General features: G+C 40.3%; 1 long non-coding RNA gene across 1 annotated transcript in view; it reads left to right on the top strand.

Moving 5' to 3' along the window:
• The window catches only part of LOC309664511, a 208323-nt gene extending 191545 nt beyond the window's left edge, over positions 1-16778 (top strand). Inside the window, exon 4 of the long non-coding RNA XR_014265861.1 lies at positions 16207-16778. This is a non-coding gene — a long non-coding RNA (uncharacterized lncRNA). The remainder of the gene's footprint in view (positions 1-16206) is intronic.
• Positions 16779-19132: the final 2354 nt, after the last annotated feature.

Genomic DNA, 19132 nt, shown 5'->3' with positions numbered 1-19132 from the left:
GGTTAGAATTGCAAGTTTTTAAAATTGAAGTACAGTTGATTTACAATGCGTTAGCTTCTGGTGTACAGCAAAGTGATTCAGATACAGATATATATATATATTCTTTTCCATTATAGTTTACTACAAGATATTGAATATAGTTCCCTGTGCTATACAGTAGGACCTTGTTGTTTATTTTATATATTGTAGTTTGTATCTGCTAATCCCAAACTTCTAATTTATCCCTCCTCCGACCCCTTCCCCTTTGGTAACCATAAGTTTGTTTACTATGTTTGTGAGTCTGTTTCTGTTTTGGAAATAAGTTCATTTGTATCATATTTTAGATTCCACATATAAGTGATATCATATGATATTTGTCTTTGTCTGATTTACTCCACTTAGTATGATAATCTGTAGGTCCATCCATGTTGCTGCAAATGGCATTATTTCATTCTTTTTTATGGCTGAGTAATTAGAATTATGTTATATGTTTTGTATACCTCACCAAAACAACAAAATATATTTTAAATCAATGAATGTAATTCATAATATGAATAGACTAAATAAAAATGGCTATATGATTATATCAATAGATGCAGGACAGGTATTTAATAAAATTCAACACTGTTCATGATTAAAAACTGTTAACAAACTAAAAATAGAAGGGAACTTCTAATGTGGGGTATTTACAGAAACCTATAGCTTACATCACACTCAATGGTGAGAGATTAAAAATTTTCTAAAATCAGAGATTAGGCAATGATCTCTCAGTACGCTTATTCAACATTATCTTCCAAGTCCTAGCCATGAAGACAAGAGAAAGAAATAAAAGTAATATTGTTTGGAAAGGAAGAGACAAAGTCTTTATCTGCAGATGGAATGATTGTGTATGTAGAAAATGTCAGTAGAAAATGCCAAATAACCTACCAAGAAAGAAAGAAGGAGGGACTTCCCTGGTCGCGCAGTGGTTAAGAATCCACCTGCCAATGCAGGGGACACGGGTTCGATCCCTGGTCTGGGAAGACCCCACATGCCACAGAGCAACTAAGCCCATGCACCACAACTACTGAGCCTGCACTCTAGAGCCCACGAGCCGCAACTACTGAAGCCCGTGTGCCTAGAGCCCATGCTCCACAACAAGAGACGCCACCACAATGAGAAGCCCGTGCACCACAACAAAGAGTAGCCCCTGCTCGCTGCAACTAGAGAAAGCCTGCAAGCAACAGAGACCCAACATATCCAAAAATAAGTAAATAAATAATAAAATAAAAGAAAGAAGGAAAGAAAGCTCTAACTCATAAGCAAGTTTGCAGAATGATAGGCTAATATACAAAAGTCAATCCTATTCCTATATACCAGCAATGAACAACAGGAATTTGATGTTTTTTAAATCTACCTGCAATAACATTAAGAAAGAAAGAAAGGAAGAAAATATTTATGTGCAAAACTATCTAAATATGTGCAGGATCTGTATGTTGAAAACTACGAAACACAGATGAAAGAAATCAAAGATCTAAATGAGATATACCATTTCCATGGATTAAAATGTTAAGATGCCAATTCTCCCAAATCTCATCAATTTTGTAACATGCTGATTCTAAAATTTACACGAAAAAGCAAAGTAACTAGAATAGCAAAACAATTCTGCAAAAGAAGAACAAAATTGAGAGATTCACACTACAAGACTTCAAGTTAGAGTAATCCAAACAGTATATCTGCAAAAGAATAGACATATAAGGCAACTAAAAGAAAATATTTTCATAAGTGAATTGAAAACTTATTATCACACAAAAACCTGTATGTGACTGTTACAGTACAGTGTTTTTATTCATAATTGTCAAAAGTTGGAAAGCACCAAATGTCCTTCAGCCAAACGAACTTTGTTATATCTACACCATGAAATACTATTCATCAATAAAAATGAGTTACAGATAGATACAACATGGGAGATTTTTTTTTTTTTGGCTGCGCAGCCTGCAGGACCTTAGTTCCCCAACCAGGGATTGAACCTGGGCCCTCAGCAATGAAAGCACAGAGTCCTAACCACTGGACTACCAGGAAATTCCCAACATGGGAGAATTTTATTTTATTTTTTATTTTTTAATTTTTATTGGAGTATAGTTGATTTATCAACATGGGAGAATTTTAAATGAATTTTGCTGAATGATTGAAGCCAGACACCGCAGTCTATATATTCTATGATTTCATTTACATGACATTCTGTAAAAGGACAAACTAGAGAAATAAAGAATAGATTAGTGGTTGCCAGGGATTGGCAGTATGGAGAGTCATTGACAAGAGACATGTCACACAAGGGAATTTTTAGTGTGATGGCACTTTTCTGCATGGTACTGTGGTAGGGGATACATGACTCTATGCATCTCTGAAAACTCATAGAACTGTACACAAGGGCTTCCCTGGTGGTGCAGTGGTTGAGAGTCTGCCTGCCAATGCAGGGGACACGGGTTTGAGCCCTGGTCTGGGAGGATCCCACATGCCACAGAGCAACTAGGCCCATGAGCCACAGCTACTGAGCCTGCGCGTCTGGAGCTTGTGCTCTGCCACAAGAGAGACCACGACAGTGAGAGGCCCACGCGATGAAGAGTAACCCCCGCTCACCGCAACTAGAGGAAGCCCTTGCATAGAAAACGAAGACCCAACACAGCCAAAAATAAATAAATAAATAAATAAATAAATAATAAATTAATTAAAAAAAAACTGTACACAAGTTAAGAGTGACTTTTTACTATTTGCAAATTTTAAAAATGAACCTGGAGTCAAGGGAACTTAGGACGGAATGTAGACTATGGCAAATGACATAACCACAATGGACATGATGTGGAAGGAAGGAGCTGATCTATATAACTCTAGAAAACAATGTTTTGTCTAGATAAGGTGAAAGACAAAATGAACCATATTCCATCAATGTACTTTAGTTGGCAAATTTGTTTTTAACAGGAGTACAGATTAGTAATTCTGAAGCTATATGTATAAGAAAGTTTAACAAATAAGTAATATATTGTAGGTTATAAGAGGTTTCTCTCTGTCAGAGAAACAAGTTACAAATTGGCAAGAAGGGAACTGGTATAATGGACCATGTGGTGCTAGATTAGAGTTCGAAATATAGGGAAAATATAAGATTAGCCTGGAACATCTTGTAGTGCCAGAGAGCAGTTGAATAAGAAAGGAAGAAAGAGAGCAAGTGGGAGGGAGGAAGGAAGGAAAGAAGAAAGGAAGAAAAAAAGAAAGAAAAAAATACGGAGCTATGTCTAAGTCCGGCATGTAAGGAGCTTGGAAGCTATTACTCCATCTTAACAACAAGTAAGAAGATGAAGAAGCTGAAAGACAACAACCCTCCTTGAATACATCGAAGAATTGAAGTCACAGAACAAGTCACTGCCCCCTAAATTGATGAGACAGACAGATGGATACAGAGAATCACAACTTACTAGAACAGAGACCTATGAGCAGAAACTTCTGTGGGAACCAACACTGGGGTAGAAAAATCTGAACTGTAAATGATAAATTGCTAGAGGCTAAGTATAGACAAGTCTGCAAGTTTAAAAACTTCCAGGGTCAGGGGGTTCAGTTTTAGGGGACTGTGCCCAAACTTTTGTAAGTTTTACCTCACAGTGAAGATTGGAGAAAAATCCTCTCATCTTTCAGGAAGTGAAAGGGAGAAAGTAGCCATTTTGAAATAAGCCAGAGCACTCTGTCCTTCTTAACAAGGTCTGCCCTCAAGGGAAACTATTTTACCAGAGCCTCACCTGTTGAAGTTCTATTAGAATCTAACTGCCTTGAGGGGAGAGAAATACCCAACTCCAGCCTCCTCTAGTCATTCTGACCCACCTAAGGTGGAGAAAGGGACTAATAAGCACTTGTGAAACACTCAGCTCAGGGGTACAGGCTCACAGAAAGACGATGACCTAATCATGGGACTTTAGAACACTTCCCCTTCCCCTACCCTTCACTACGACACAACTAAAGGCCTATGTACCAGAGTTCTTTATACGCAGTTCATCATGTCTAGCTTTCAACAAAAATTTACAAGGCATACTAAATGGAAAAAAACAAAAAACAAAAAAACACAGCTTGAAGAGAAAAAGAAAGCATCAGAAGTAGAGTCAGATACAGGAGGACTATTAGAATTATCAGACCAGCAATTTTTTAAATTCTTATTTTATATTGGAGTATAGTTGATTTACAATATTGTCTTAGTTTCAGGTGTACAGCAAAGTGATTTAATTATACATATCCATTCTTTTTCAGAATCTTTTCCCATATAGTTTATTACAGAATATTGAGTAGAATTCCCTGTGCTATACATTAGGTCCTGTTGATTACCTATTTTATGTATAGTAGTCTGTATATGTTCACTCCAAACTCCTAATTTATCCCTCCCTCCAATCTTTCGCCTTTGGTAACCATAATTTTGTTTTCTTTTAGACCAGCAATTTAATTATAATTAATATACTAAGGGCTCTTATGGGAAAAGTGTGCAACATAAAAGCTCATATGAATAATGTAAGCAGAGAGGTGGAAATTCTAAGAAAGAATTAAAAAAGAAATGCAAGAGATCAAAAACACTGTAATAGAAATGAAGAATGCCTTTGATGGACTCATTCGTAGACTACACATGGCTCAGGATATAATCTCTGAGCTTGAGGATATATCAATAGAAACCTCCAGAACTAAACAGCCAAGATAAAAAAAAAGACTGAAAAAATGAAATAGAATATCAAGAAGTGTAGGACTATTACAAAAGGTATAATATATCAACAATTGGAATACCAGAAGGAGGAGAAAGAGAAAAAGAGGCAAAAGAAGTATTTGAAGTAATAATGAGTGAAACTTTCCTCAAATTGATGTCAGACACTGAACCACAGATCCAGAAATCTCAGAGAATACAAAGCAAGATAAATTCCAAAAACCTACACTTGGGCATACCATACTAAAACTGCTGAAAATAAAAGATAAATAAAAATTCTTGAGAGAAGTCAGAGAGAAAAATACCTTACCCATAAAGGAGCAAAGATAAGAATTACATCTGCTTTCTCAGAAACCATGCAAGCAAGAAAAGAGTGAAATGAAATATTTAAAGTGTTGAGAGAAAAAACCTAGAAACCTAGAATTCTGTATCCTGCAAAATTATCCTTCGAAAGTGAAGGAGAAATAAAGATTTTTCCAAACAAACAAAAATTGAGGAAATTTGTTGCCAGAAAACCTGTCTTGCAAGAAATGTTAAATTTCTTCAAAGACAAGGAAAATTATATATGTTAGAAACTCATTTCTACATAAAGAAAGGAAGGACATTAGAAAAGGAATAGGTAATGTTAAAAACCTTTCTTTTTCTTATTCTTATTTGATCTAACAGATAGCAGTTTGTTCAAAATAATAATGCAGCAATATACTCAATGATTATAACTTATATATAAGTGAAAAGAATGACAGCAATGTTACAAGGGCCAGGAGGGAGAAATTGGGAACATTTTGTTATTATAACGTACTTGAACTACCCATGATGTTACACAACACTACTTGAAAGTGGACGTGAGTTAGTTGTAAAATGTAGTAGTAAAATTAGCTGTAAATGTCAATTAGTTGCAAACTCTAGGGCAACCATTTAGAAAAGTTATAAAGGAAGTATAATTGATATGTTAACAAGGAGAGAATTATAAAAGGCTCAATTAAAACCACAAAAGGCAGAAAAAGAACGAAAGACAAAAATAGGAACAAAGAACAGGGCAATAAATAGAAAACAGTAACAAATATAGTAGATATTAATCCAACTATATTGATAATCAATTTAAAAGTCAATGGCCTATATACCATTTTAAAGACAGAGATTGTCAGAATACATCAAAAAATAAGATCCAACTATATGTTGTTCACAACAATTTAAATATAAAGATACATATGGACTTTCCTGGTGGCGCAGTGGTTAAGAATCTGCCTGCCAATGCAGGGGGCACGGTTTTGAGCCCTGGTCCTAGAAGAACCCACATGCCACGGAGCAACTAAGCCCGTGCGCCACAACTACCAAGCCTGCGCTCTAGAGCCAGTGAGCCACAACTACTGAAGCCCACATGCCTAGAGCCTGTGCTCTTCAACAAAAGAAGCCACCACAATGAGAAACCTATGCACCACAATGAAGAGTAACCCTCACTCACCGCAACTAGAGAAAGCCCTCACGCAGCAACAAAGATCCAAAGAAGCCATAAATAAATAAATAAAATATAAAGATACATATAGATTAAAAGTAAAGAGATGGAGAAAGATATACCATGCTAACATTAATCAAGAGTATCCTGAAGTAGCTGTATTAATTCAGACAGAGCAGACTTCAGAGCAAGGAAAATTATAAGGAATGAAATGGGGATTTGCATAACAATAAAGGTGTATTCTCCAAGAAGTCATAACAATTCTTAATGTGCATGTGCCTAACAAAGGAGCATTAAAATTCATGAGGCAACAACTGATAGAACTGCCAGGAGAAATAGATAAATCCACTATTATAGTTGCTGGTTTCAACAGCCCTCTATCAGAAATGAACATATCTAGCAGGCAGAAAATCAGTAAAGACATAGTTAAACTCAACGGCACCATGAATTGGCTGGATGTAATTGACATCTATAGACTCTTTCATCTAGCAACAGTAGAATACACATTCGTTGAAGCTGACATGGAACATTGAAAAAATAGACCATATTCTATGTCATTAAAAAAACCTTAACAAATATAAAAGAATAGAAATCAAACAATGTATGCTCTAAGAGCACAATGAAATTAAAGTAGAAATCAATACAGAAAGATAGCTGGAAAATTCCAAAATACTTGGAGATTAAGCAATACATTTCTAAATAACGCCTGAGTTAAAGAAGAAATCTCAAGAGAAATCTTAAAATATTTTGAACTAATTGAAAATACAACTTCCACTGCATGGAATGCAGTGGAAATGGTGCTCAGAGGAAAATTTATAGCCTTGTATGCATACATTAGAAAAGAAAAAAAGTCTAATCATCTAAGATTCCACCTTAGGAAACAAGAAAAAGAAGAAAAAATTAAATCCAAAGTAAGCAGAAGAACAAATTCCCTGGCAGTCCTGTGGTTAGGATTCGGTGCTTTCACTGTGGGGACCAGGGTTTGATCCCTAGTCGGGGAAGATCCTGCAAGCCGTGCGGCCAAAATAAAATTTTTTTAATTAAAAAAAAAAACAAAGTAAGCAGAAGAAAAGAAATAGAAATCTATGAGATTAAAAATAGGAAGTCAAAAGAGAAAAACAATGAAACCAAAAGCTGATTCCTTAAAAAGATAAATAAAATTGATTAACCACTAGCCAGTTTAAGGGAAAAAAAGACACAAATTACTAATACCAGAAATAAAAGTTGATACATCACTTCAGATCCCTAGTACATTAAAAGGACAATAAAGGAATACTATGAACAACTCTATGCCCACAAATGTGATAACCTAGATGAAATGGACCAGTTCCTTGAAAGACACAATCTGCCCAAAACTCACACAAGAAGAAATAGACAATATGAATAGGCCTAAGTCTATTAAAGAAATTAAATCAATAATTACTAAACGGGACTTCCCTGGTGGTGCAGTGGTTAAGAATCCGCCTGTCGGGAGGAGAGAAGATGGCGGAAGAGTAAGACGCGGAGATCACCTTCCTTCCCACAGATACACTAGAAATACATCTACACGTGGAACTGCTCCTACAGAACACCCACTGAATGCTGGCAGAAAACGTCCGACCTCCAAAAAGGCAAGAAACTCCCCCCGTACTTGAGTAGGGCAAAAGAAAAAAGAAATAACAGAGACAAAAGAATAGGGACGGCACCTGCACCAGTGGGAGGGAGCTGTGAAGGAGGAAAGATTTCCACGCACTAGGAAGCCCCTTCGCGGGCAGAGACTGCGGGTGGCAGAGGGGGGAAGCTTCGGAGCCATGGAGGAGAGCACAGCCACAGGGGTATGGAGGGCAAAGCGGAGAGGTTCCCGCACAGAGGGGTGGTGCCGACCAGCACTCACCAGCCCGAGAGGCTTGTCTGCTCCCCCGCCAGGGCGAGCGGGGCTGGGAGCTGAGGCTCGGGCTTCGGTCGGATCACAGGGAGAGGACTGGGGCTGGCGGCGTGAACACAGCCTGAAGGGGTAGCGCACCACAGCTAGCCGGGAGGGAGTCAGGGAAAAAGTCTGGAGCTGCCGAAGAGGCAAGAGACTTTTTCTTCCCTCTTTGTTTCCTGGTGCACAAGGAGAGGGGATTAAGAGCGCCGCCTAAACGAACTCCAGAGACAGGCGCGAGCCGCAGCGATCAGCGCAGATCCCACAGCAACAGGGGCGCAGAGGGAAAAACGGAGAGACTCCCGCACAGAGGCTCGGCGCTGAGCAGCACTCAGCAGCCCGAGAGGCTTGTCTGCTCACCCGCCAGGGTGGGCGGGGCTGGGAGCTGAGCTCGGCTTCGGTAGGATCGCAGGGAGCGGACTGGGGCTGGCGGCGTGAACACAGCCTGAAGGGGTTAGCGCACCACACCTGGCTGGGAGGGAGACCGGGAAAAAGTCTGCAGCTGCCGAAGAGGCAAGAGACTTTTTCTTGCCTCTTTCTTTCGCAGTGCGCAAGGAGAGGGGATTCAGAGCGCCGCCTAAACGAACTCCAGAGAAGGGCGCGAGCCGCGGCGATCAGCGCGGACCCCAGAGACGGGCGTGAGACGCTGGGGCTGCTGCTGCGGCCTCCAAAAATCCTGTGTGCGAGCACAGGTCACTCTCCACACCGCCCCTCCCAGGAGCCTGTGCAGCCCGCCACTGCCAGGGTCCCGTGATCCGGGGACAACTTCCCCGGGAGAACACATGGTGGGCCTCAGGCTGGTGCAACGTCACGCAGGCCTCGGCCGCCGCAGGCTCGCCCCGCCTCCTCCGTACACCTCCCTCCCCCCGCCTGAGTGAGCCAGAGCCCCAGAAGCAGCTGCTCCTTTAACCCTGTCCTGTCTGGGCGGGGAATAGATGCCCTCAGGCGACCTACACGCAGAGGCGGGTCCAAATCCAAAGCTGAACCCCAGGAGCTGTGCGAACAGGGAAGAGAAGGGGAAATCTCTCCCAGCAGCCTCAGAAGCAGCGGATTAAAACTCCACAAACAACTTGATGTGCCTGCATCTGTTGAATACCTGAATAGACAACGAATCATCCCAAATTCAGGAGGTGGATTTTGGGAGCAGGATATATTAATTTTTCCCCTTTTCCTTTTTTTTGTGAGTGTATATGTATATGCTTCTGGGTGAGATTTTGTCTGTATAGCTTTGCTTTACAATAGCTTTATTTTACTTCACTATATTATAGCCTCTTTCTTTCTTTCTATTTTTTCTCCCTTTTACTCTGAACCGTGTGCACGAAAGGCTCTTGGTGCTCCAGCCAGGCATCAGGGCCGTGCCTCTGAGGTGGGAGAGCCAACTTCAGGACACTGGTCCACAAGAGACCTCCCAGCTCCACGTAATACCAAACAGCAAAAATCTCTCAGAGATCTCCATCTCAACATCAAGACCCAGCTTCACTCAACGACCAGCAAGCTACAGTGCTGGACACCCTATGCCAAACAACTAGCAAGACAGGAACACAGCCCCATCCATTAGCAGAGAGGCTGCCTAAAATCATAATAAGGCCACAGACACCCCAAAATACACCACCAGACGTGGACGTGCCCACCAGAAAGACAAGATCCAGCCTCATCCACCAGAACTCAGGCACTAGTTCCCTCCACCTGGAAGCCTACACAACCCACTGAACCAACCTTAGCCACTGGGGACAGATACCAAAAACAACGGGAACTACAAACCTGCAGCCTGTGAAAAGGAGACCCCAAACACAGTAAGATAAGCAAAATGAGAAGACAGAAAACACACAGCAGATGAAGGAGCAGGGTCAGAACACACCAGACTTAACAAATGAAGAGGAAATAGGTAGTCTACCTGAAAAAGAATTCAGAATAATGATAGTAAGGATGATCCAAAATCTTGGAAATAGAATAGACAAAATGCAACAAACATTTAACAAGGACGTAGAAGAACTAAAGAGGAACCAAGCAATGATGAAAAACACAATAAATGAAATTAAAAATACTCTAGATGGGATCAATAGCAGAATAACTGAGGCAGAAGAAAGGATAAGTGACCTGGAAGATAAAATGGTGGAAATAACTACTACAGAGCAGGATAAAGAAAAAAGAATGAAAAGAACTGAGGACAGTCTCAGAGACCTCTGGGACAACATTAAACGCACCAACATTCGAATTATAGGGGTCCCAGAAGAAGAAGAGAAAAAGGGACTGAGAAAATATTTGAAGAGATTATAGTTGAAAACTTCCCTAATATGGGAAAGGAAATAGTTAATCAAGTCCTGGAAGCACAGAGAGTCCCATACAGGATAAACCCAAGGAGAAACACGCCAAGACACATATTAATCAAACTGTCAAAAATTAAATATAAGGAAAACATATTAAAGGCAGCAAGGGAAAAACGACAAATAACACACAAGGGAATCCCCATAAGGTTAACATCTGATCTTTCAGCAGAAACTCTGCAAGCCAGAAGGGAGTGGCAGGATATACTTAAAGTCATGAAGGAGAAAAACCTACAACCAAGATTACTCTACCCAGCAAGGATCGCATTCAGATTCGATGGAGAAATTAAAACCTTTACAGACAAGCAAAAGCTGAGAGAGTTCAGCACCACCAAACCAGCTTTACAACAAATGCTAAAGGAACTTCTCTAGGCAAGAAACACAAGAGAAGGAAAACACCTACAATAACAAACCCAAAACATTTAAGAAAATGGGAATAGGAACATACATATCGATAATTACCTTGAATGTAAATGGATTAAATGCTCCCACCAAAAGACACAGGCTGGCTGAATGGATACAAAAACAAGACCCATATATATGCTGTCTACAAGAGACCCACTTCAGACCTAGAGACACATACAGACTGAAAGTGAGGGGATGGAAAAAGATATTCCATGCAAATGGAAATCAAAAGAAAGCTGGAGTAGCAATTCTCATATCAGACAAAATAGACTTTAAAATAAAGACTATTACAAGAGACAAAGAAAAACACTATATAATGATCAAGGGATCGATCCAAGAGGAAGGTATAACAATTGTAAATATTTATGCACCCAAAATAGGAGCACCTCAATACATAAGGCAAATACTAACAGCCATAAAAGGGGAAATCGACAGCAACACAATCATAGTAGGGGACTTTAACACCCCACTTTCACAAATGGACAGATCATCCAAAATGAAAATAAATAAGGAAACACAAGCTTTAAATGATACATTAAACAATATGGACTTAATTGATATTTATAGGACATTCCACCCAAAAACAACAGAATACACATTTTTCTCAAGTGCTCATGGAACATTCTCCAGGATAGATCATATCTTGGGTCACAAATCAAGCCTTGGTAAATTTAAGAAAATTGACATCGTATCAAGTATCTTTTCCGACCACAACGCTATGAGACTAGATATCAATTACAGGAAAAGATCTGTAAAAAATACAAACACATGGAGGCTACCCAATACATTACTTAATAACGAAGTGATCACTGAAGAAATCAAAGGGAAAATCAAAAAATACCTAGAAACAAATGACAATGGAGACACGATGATCCAAAACCTATGGGACGCAGCAAAACCAGTGCTAAGAGGGAAGTTTATAGCAATACAAGCCTACCTCAAGAAACAGGAAACATCTCGAATAAACAACCTAACCTTGCACCTAAAGCAATTAGAGAAAGAAGAACAAAAAAACCCCAAAGCCAGCAGAAGGAAAGAAATTATAAAGATCAGATCAGAAATAAATGAAAAAGAAATGAAGGAAACAAGAGCAAAAATCAATGAAACTAAAAGCTGGTTCTTTGAGAAGATAAACAAAATTGATAAACCATTAGCCAGACTCATCAAGAGAAAAAGGGAGAAGACCCAGATCAATAGAATTAGAAATGAAAAAGGAGAAGTAACCACTGACACTGCAGAAATACAAAAGATCATGAGAGGTTACTACAAGCAACTCTATGCCAATAAAATGGACAACCTGGAAGAAATGGACAGATTCTTAGAAATGCACAAACTGCCGAGACTGAACCAGGAAGAAATAGAAACTATGAACAGACCAATCACAAGCACTGAAATTGAAACTGTGATTAAAAACCTTCCAACAAACAAAAGCCCAGGACCAGATGGCTTCACAGGTGAATTCTATCAAACATTTAGAGAAGAGCTAACACCTATCCTTCTCAAACTCTTCCACAATATTGCAGAGGGAGGAACACTCCCAAACTCATTCTACGAGGCCACCATCACCCTGATGCCAAAACCAGACAAAGATGTCCCAAAGAAAGAAAACTACAGGCCAATATCACTGATGAACATAGATGCAAAAATCCTCAACAAAATACTAGCAAACAGAATCCAACAGCACATTAAAAGGATCATACACCATGATCAAGTGGGGTTTATCCCAGGAATGCAAGGATTCTTCAATATACGCAAATCAATCAACGTGATACACCATATTAACAAATTGAAGGAGAAAAACCATATGATCATCTCAATAGATGCAAAGAAAGCTTTCGACAAAATTCAACACCCATTTATGATAAAAGCCCTGCAGAAAGTCGGCATACAGGGAACTTTCCTCAACATAATAAAGGCCATATATGACAAACCCACAGCCAACATTGTCCTCAATGGTGAAAAACTGAAACCATTTCCACTAAGATCAGGAACAAGACAAGGTTGGCCACTCTCACCACTATTATTCAACATAGTTTTGGAAGTGTTAGCCACAGCAATCAGAGAAGACAAAGAAATAAAAGGAATCCAAATCGGAAAAGAAGAAGTAAAGCTGTCACTGTTTGCAGATGACATGATACTATACATAGAGAATCCTAAAGATGCTACCAGAAAACTCCTAGAGCTAATCAATGAATTTGGTAAAGTAGCAGGATACAAAATTAATGCACAGAAATCTCTTGCATTCCTATACACTAATGACAAAAAATCTGAAAGTGAAATTAAGAAAACACTCCCGTTTACCATTGCAACAAAAAGAATAAAATATCTAGGAATAAACCTACCTAAGGAGACAAAAGACCTGTATGCAGAAAATTATAAGACACTGATGAAAGAAATTAAAGATGATACAAATAGATGGAGAGATATACCATGTTCCTGGATTGGAAGAATCAACATTGTGAAAATGACTCTACTACACAAAGCAATCTACAGATTCAATGCAATCCCTATCAAACTACCACTGGCATTTTTCACAGAACTAGAACAAAAAATTTCACAATTTGTATGGAAACACAAAAGACCCCGAATAGCCAAAGCAATCTTGAGAACGAAAAATGGAGCTGGAGGAATCAGGCTCCCTGACTTCAGACTATATTACAAAGCTTCAGTAATCAAGAGAGTTTGGTACTGGCACAAAAACAGAAATATAGATCAATGGAACAGGATAGAAAGCCCAGAGATAAACCCACACACATATGGTCACCTTATCTTCGATAAAGGAGGCAAGCATATACAGTGGAGAAAAGACAGCCTCTTCAATAAGTGGTGCTGGGAAAATTGGACAGGTACATGTAAAAGTATGAAATTAGAACACTCCCTGACACCGTGCACAAAAATAAACTCAAAATGGATTAAAGACCTAAGTGTAAGGCCAGACACTATCAAACTCTTAGAGGAAAACATAGGCAGAACACTCTATGACATACATCACAGCAAGATTCTTTTTGACCCAGCTCCCAGAGAAATGGAAATAAGAACACAAATAAACAAATGGGACCTAATGAAACTTAAAAGCTTTTGCAAAGCAAAGGAAACCATAAACAAGACCAAAAGACAACCATCAGAATGGGAGAAAATATTTGCAAATGAAGCAACTGACAAAGGATTAATCTCCAAGATTTACAAGCAGCTCATGCAGCTCAATAACAAAAAAACGAACAACCCAATCAAAAAATGGGCAGAAGACCTAAATAGACATTTCTCCAAAGAAGATTTACAGATGGCCTACAGACACATGAAAGAATGCTCAACATCATTAATCATTAGAGAAATGCAAATCAAAACTACAATGAGGTATCATCTCACACCGGTCAGAATGGCCATCATAAAAAAATCTAGAAGCAATAAATGCTGGAGAGGGTGTGGAGGAAAGGGAACACTCTTGCACTGTTGGTGGGAATGTAAACTGATACAGCCACTATGGAGAACAGTATGGAGGTTCCTTAAAAAACTAAAAATAGAACTACCATACGACCCAGCAATCCCACTACTGGGCATATACCCTGAGAAAACCATAGGTCAAAAAGAGTCACGTACCAAAATGTTCATTGCAGCTCTATTTACAATAGCCAGGACATGGAAGCAACCTAAATGTCCATCGACAGATGAATGGATAAAGAAGATGTGGCACATATATACAATGGAATATTACTCAGCCATAAAAAGAAATGAAATGGAGGTATTTGTAATGAGGTGGATGGAGTTAGAGTCTGTCATACAGAGTGAAGTAAGTCAGAAAGAGAAAAACAAATACAGTATGCTAACACATATATACGGAATCTAAGGGAAAAAAAAAAAAAGGCCATGAAGAACCTAGTGGCAAGACGGGAATAAAGACACAGACCTACTAGAGAATTGACTTGAGGATATGGGGAGGGGGTGGGGTGAGATGTGACAGGGTAAGAGAGTGTCATGGACATATATACACTACCAAATGTAAAACAGATAACTAGTGGGAAGCAGCTGCATAGCACAGGGAGATCAGCTCGGTGCTTTGTGACCACCTAGAGGGGTGGGATGGGGAGGGTGGGAGGGAGGGAGACGCAAGAGGGAAGAGGTATGGGAACATATGTATATGTATAACTGATTCACTTTGTTATAAAGCAGAAACTAACACACCATTGTAAAGCAATTATACTTCAATAAAGATGTTTAAAAAAAAAAAAAAAAAAGAATCCGCCTGTCAATGCAGGGGACATGGGTTCCCCCTGGTCTGGGAAGATCCCACTTGCCGCAGAGCAACTAAGCCCACGTGCCACAACTACTGATCCTGTGCTCGAGAGCCCACAAGCCCCACCTACTGAAGCCCATGTACCTAGAGCCCATGCTCCACAACAACAGAAACCATGACAACGAGAAGCCCGTGCACTGCAACAAAGAGAAAGCCTGCACATAGCAACGAAGACCCAACGCAGCCAAAAATAAAAATAAATAAATAATAAATTTCTTAAAAATAATAATTACTAACCTTCCAAAACATAAACCACCAGGCCCAGATGAGTTCACTGATGAATTCCATCAAACATTTAAGGAAGAGATTATACCAATCCTCTACAATCTCTTCCAGAAGATAGAAGCAGAGGGAATACTTGCTAATTTGTTCTATGACCCTAATACCGAAACCAAAGACATTACAAGAAAATTACAGACCAATCTCTCTCATTGACACAAATGCCAAATTCTCAACAAAATATCAGCAAATAGAATCATATAACGTATCAAAAGAATTATACACCACAACCAAGTGAGGTTTATCCCAATTATGCAAGGCTGATTCCACATTTGAAAAATCAATGCAATGTAACACAATCTATCACAGCAGCAGGCTGAGGAAGAAAAAAATCACATGATCATATCAACAGATGCAGAAAAAGCATTTGACAAAATCCAATACCTGTTATGATAAAAACTCTCAGCAAACTAGAAATACAGGGGAATTTCCTCAACTTGATAAAGACCATCCAAAAAAAACTTAGAGATAATATCATACCTAATAGCAAGATCCTACTTAAGATCAGGAACAAGGCAGGATTGTCCCGTCTCACCACATCTTTTCAACATCATACTGGAAGTCGTACTAATACAATAAGACAAGAAAAGGAAATAAAAGATACAGATTTGGAAGTAAGAAATAAAACTATCTTTGTTCACAGATGACATGATTGTCTATGTAGAAAATCTGAAAGAACTGACAAAAAAGTCTCCTGGACCTAACAAACAATTATAGCAAGGTTGCAGTATACAAGGTTAATATATAAATACCAATTGTTTTTCTATACACTACCAATGAACAAGTGGAATTTGAAATTAAATACAGGGGAGAGAGGAGAAGATGGTGGAAGAGTAGACGTGGAGATCACCTTCTTCCCCACAGATACATCAGAAATACATCTACACGTGGAACTGCTCCTATAGAACACCCACTGAATGCTGGCAGAAGACGTCAGACCTCCCAAAAGGCAAGAAACTCCCCACGTACCTGGGTAGGGCAAAAGAAACAAGAAAAAAACAGAGACAAAAGAAGAGGGATGGGACCTGCACCAGTGGGAGGGAGCTGTGAAGGAGGAAATGTTTCCACACACTAGGAAGCCCTTTCGAGGGCGGAGACTGCGGCTGGCGGAGGGGGAAAGCTTCGGAGCCACGGAGGAGAGCGCAGCAACACGGGTGCAGAGGGCAAAATGGAGAGATTCCCGCACAGAGGATCGGTGCCGACCAGCACTCAGCAGCCCAAGAGGCTTGTCTGCGCACCCGCCGGAGCGGGCGGGGGCTGGGGGCTGAGGCTCGGGCTTCGGTAAGATCCCAGGGAGAGGACTGGGGTTGGCGGCATGAACACAGCCTGTAGGGGTTAGTGCACCACAGCTAGCCAGGAGGGAGTCTGGGAAAAGGTCTGGAGCTGCCAAACAGGCAAGAGACTTTTTCTTGCCTCTTTGTTTCCTGGTGCGTGAGGAGAGGGGATTCAGAGCGCCGCCTAAAGGAGCACCAAAGACAGGCGTGAGTCACGGCTATCAGCGCAGACCCCAGAGACGGGCATGAGATGCTAAGGCTGCTGCTGCAGCCACCAAGAAGCCTGTGTGCAAGCACAGGTCACTATCCACACTGCCCCTCCCGGGAGCCTGTGCAGCCCTCCACTGCCAGGGTCCCATGATCCAGGGACAACTTCCCCGGGAGAACGCACAGTGCGCCTCAGGTTGCTGCAACGTCATGCCGGCCTCTGCCGCCACAGGCTCGCACCGCTTCTGTACCCCTCCCTCCCCCAGGCCTGAGCGAGCCAGAGCCCCCGAAGCAGCTGCTCCTTTAACCCAGGCCTGTGTGAGTGACGAACAGAAGCCCTCAGGCGACCTACATGCAGAGGCGGGGCCAAATCCAGAGCTGAACCTCGGGAGCTGTGCCAACAAAGAAAAGAAAGGGAAATTTCTCCCAGCAGCCTCAGAAGCAGCGGGTTAAAGCTACACAAACAACTTGATGTACCCTGCATCTGTGGAATACCTGAATAGACAATGAATCATCCCAAATTGAGGAGGTGGACTTTGGGAGCAAGAGATATTATTTTTTCCCCTTTTCCTCTTTTTGTGAGTGTGTATGTGTATGCTTCTGTGAGAGATTTTGTGTGTATAGCTTTGCTTTCACCATTTATCCTAGGGTTCTGTCCGTCCGTTTTTTTTTTTTTAATGAAAAATCTTTTTTCTTCATAATTATTTTTTTGTTTTAATAACTTTATTTTATTTTATCTTACTTTATTTTATTTTATTTTATTTTATCCTCTTTCTTTCTTTCTTTCTTTCTTTCTTTCTTTCTTTCTTTCTTTCTTTCTTTCTTTCTTTCTTTCTATTTTTTCTCCCTTTTATTCTGAGCCATGTGGATGAAAGGCTCTTGGTGCTCCAGCCAGGCATCAGGGCTGTGCCTCTGAGGTGGGAGAGCCAACTTCAGGACACTGGTACACAAGACAGCTCCCAGCTCCACGTAATACCAAACAGCGAAAATCTCCCAGAGACCTCCATCTCAACAACAAGACCCAGCTTCACTCAACAACCAGCAAGCTACAGTGTTGGACACCCTATGCCAAACAACTAGCAAGACAGGAACACAGCCCCATCCATTAGCAGAGAGGCTGCCTAAAATCATAATAAGGACACAGACACCCCAAAACACACCACCAGACGTGGACCTGCTCACCAGAAAGACAAGATCCAGCATCATCCACCAGAACACAGGCAATAGTCCCCTCCACCAAGAAGCCTACACAACCCACTGATCCAACCTTAGCCACTGGGGACAGATACCAAAAACAACAAAAACTGCAAACCTGCAGCCTGCAAAAAGGAGACCCCAAACACAGTAAGATAAGCAAAATGAGAAGTCAGAAAAACACAGAGCAGATGAAAGAGCAAGGTAAAAACCCACCAGACCTAACAAATGAAGAGGAAATAGGCAGTCTACCTGAAAAAGAATCCAGAATAATGATAGTAAAGATGATCCAAAATCGTGGAGATAGACTACACTATATGCAAGAAACATTTAACAAGGACGCAGAAGAACTAAAGAGGAACCAAGCAATGATGAACAACACAATAAATGAAATTAAAACACTCTAGAAGGGATCAATAGCAGAATAACTGAGGCAGAAGAACGGATAAGTGACCTGGAAGATAAAATGGTGGCAATAACTATTGCAGAGCAGGATAAAGAAAAAAGAATGAAAAGAACTGAGGACAGTCTCAGAGACCTCTGGGACAACATTAAACGCACCAACATTCGAATTATAGGGGTCCCAGAAGAAGAAGAGAAAAAGAAAGGGACTCAGAAAATATTTGAAGAGATTATAGTTGAAAACTTCCCTAATATGGGAAAGGAAATAGTTAATCAAGTCCTGGAAGCACAGAGAGTCCCATACAGGATAAACCCAAGGAGAAACATGCCAAGATCAACTATCAAACTATCAAAAATTAAATACAAAAAAAAACCATATTAAAAGCAGCAAGGGAAAAACAACAAATAACGCACAAGGGAATCCCCATAAGGTTAACAGCTGATCTTTCAGCAGAAACTCTGCAAGCCAGAAGGGAGTGGCAGGACATATTTAAAGTGATGAAGGAAAAAAACCTACAACCAAGATTACTCTATCCAGCAAGGATCTCATTCAGAATTGATGGAGAAATTAAAACCTTTACAGACAAGCAAAAGCTGAGAGAGTTCAGCACCACCAAACCAGCTTTACAACAAATGCTAAAGGAACTTCTCTAGGCAAGAAACACAAGAGAAAGAAAACACCTACAAAAACAAACCCAAAACACTTAAGAAAA

Source organism: Balaenoptera physalus, assembly GCF_965194825.1.
Source record: "Balaenoptera physalus genome assembly, chromosome: 7".
NCBI lineage: Eukaryota > Metazoa > Chordata > Mammalia > Artiodactyla > Balaenopteridae > Balaenoptera > Balaenoptera physalus.
This window is presented reverse-complemented; position numbering and strand designations above follow the sequence as displayed.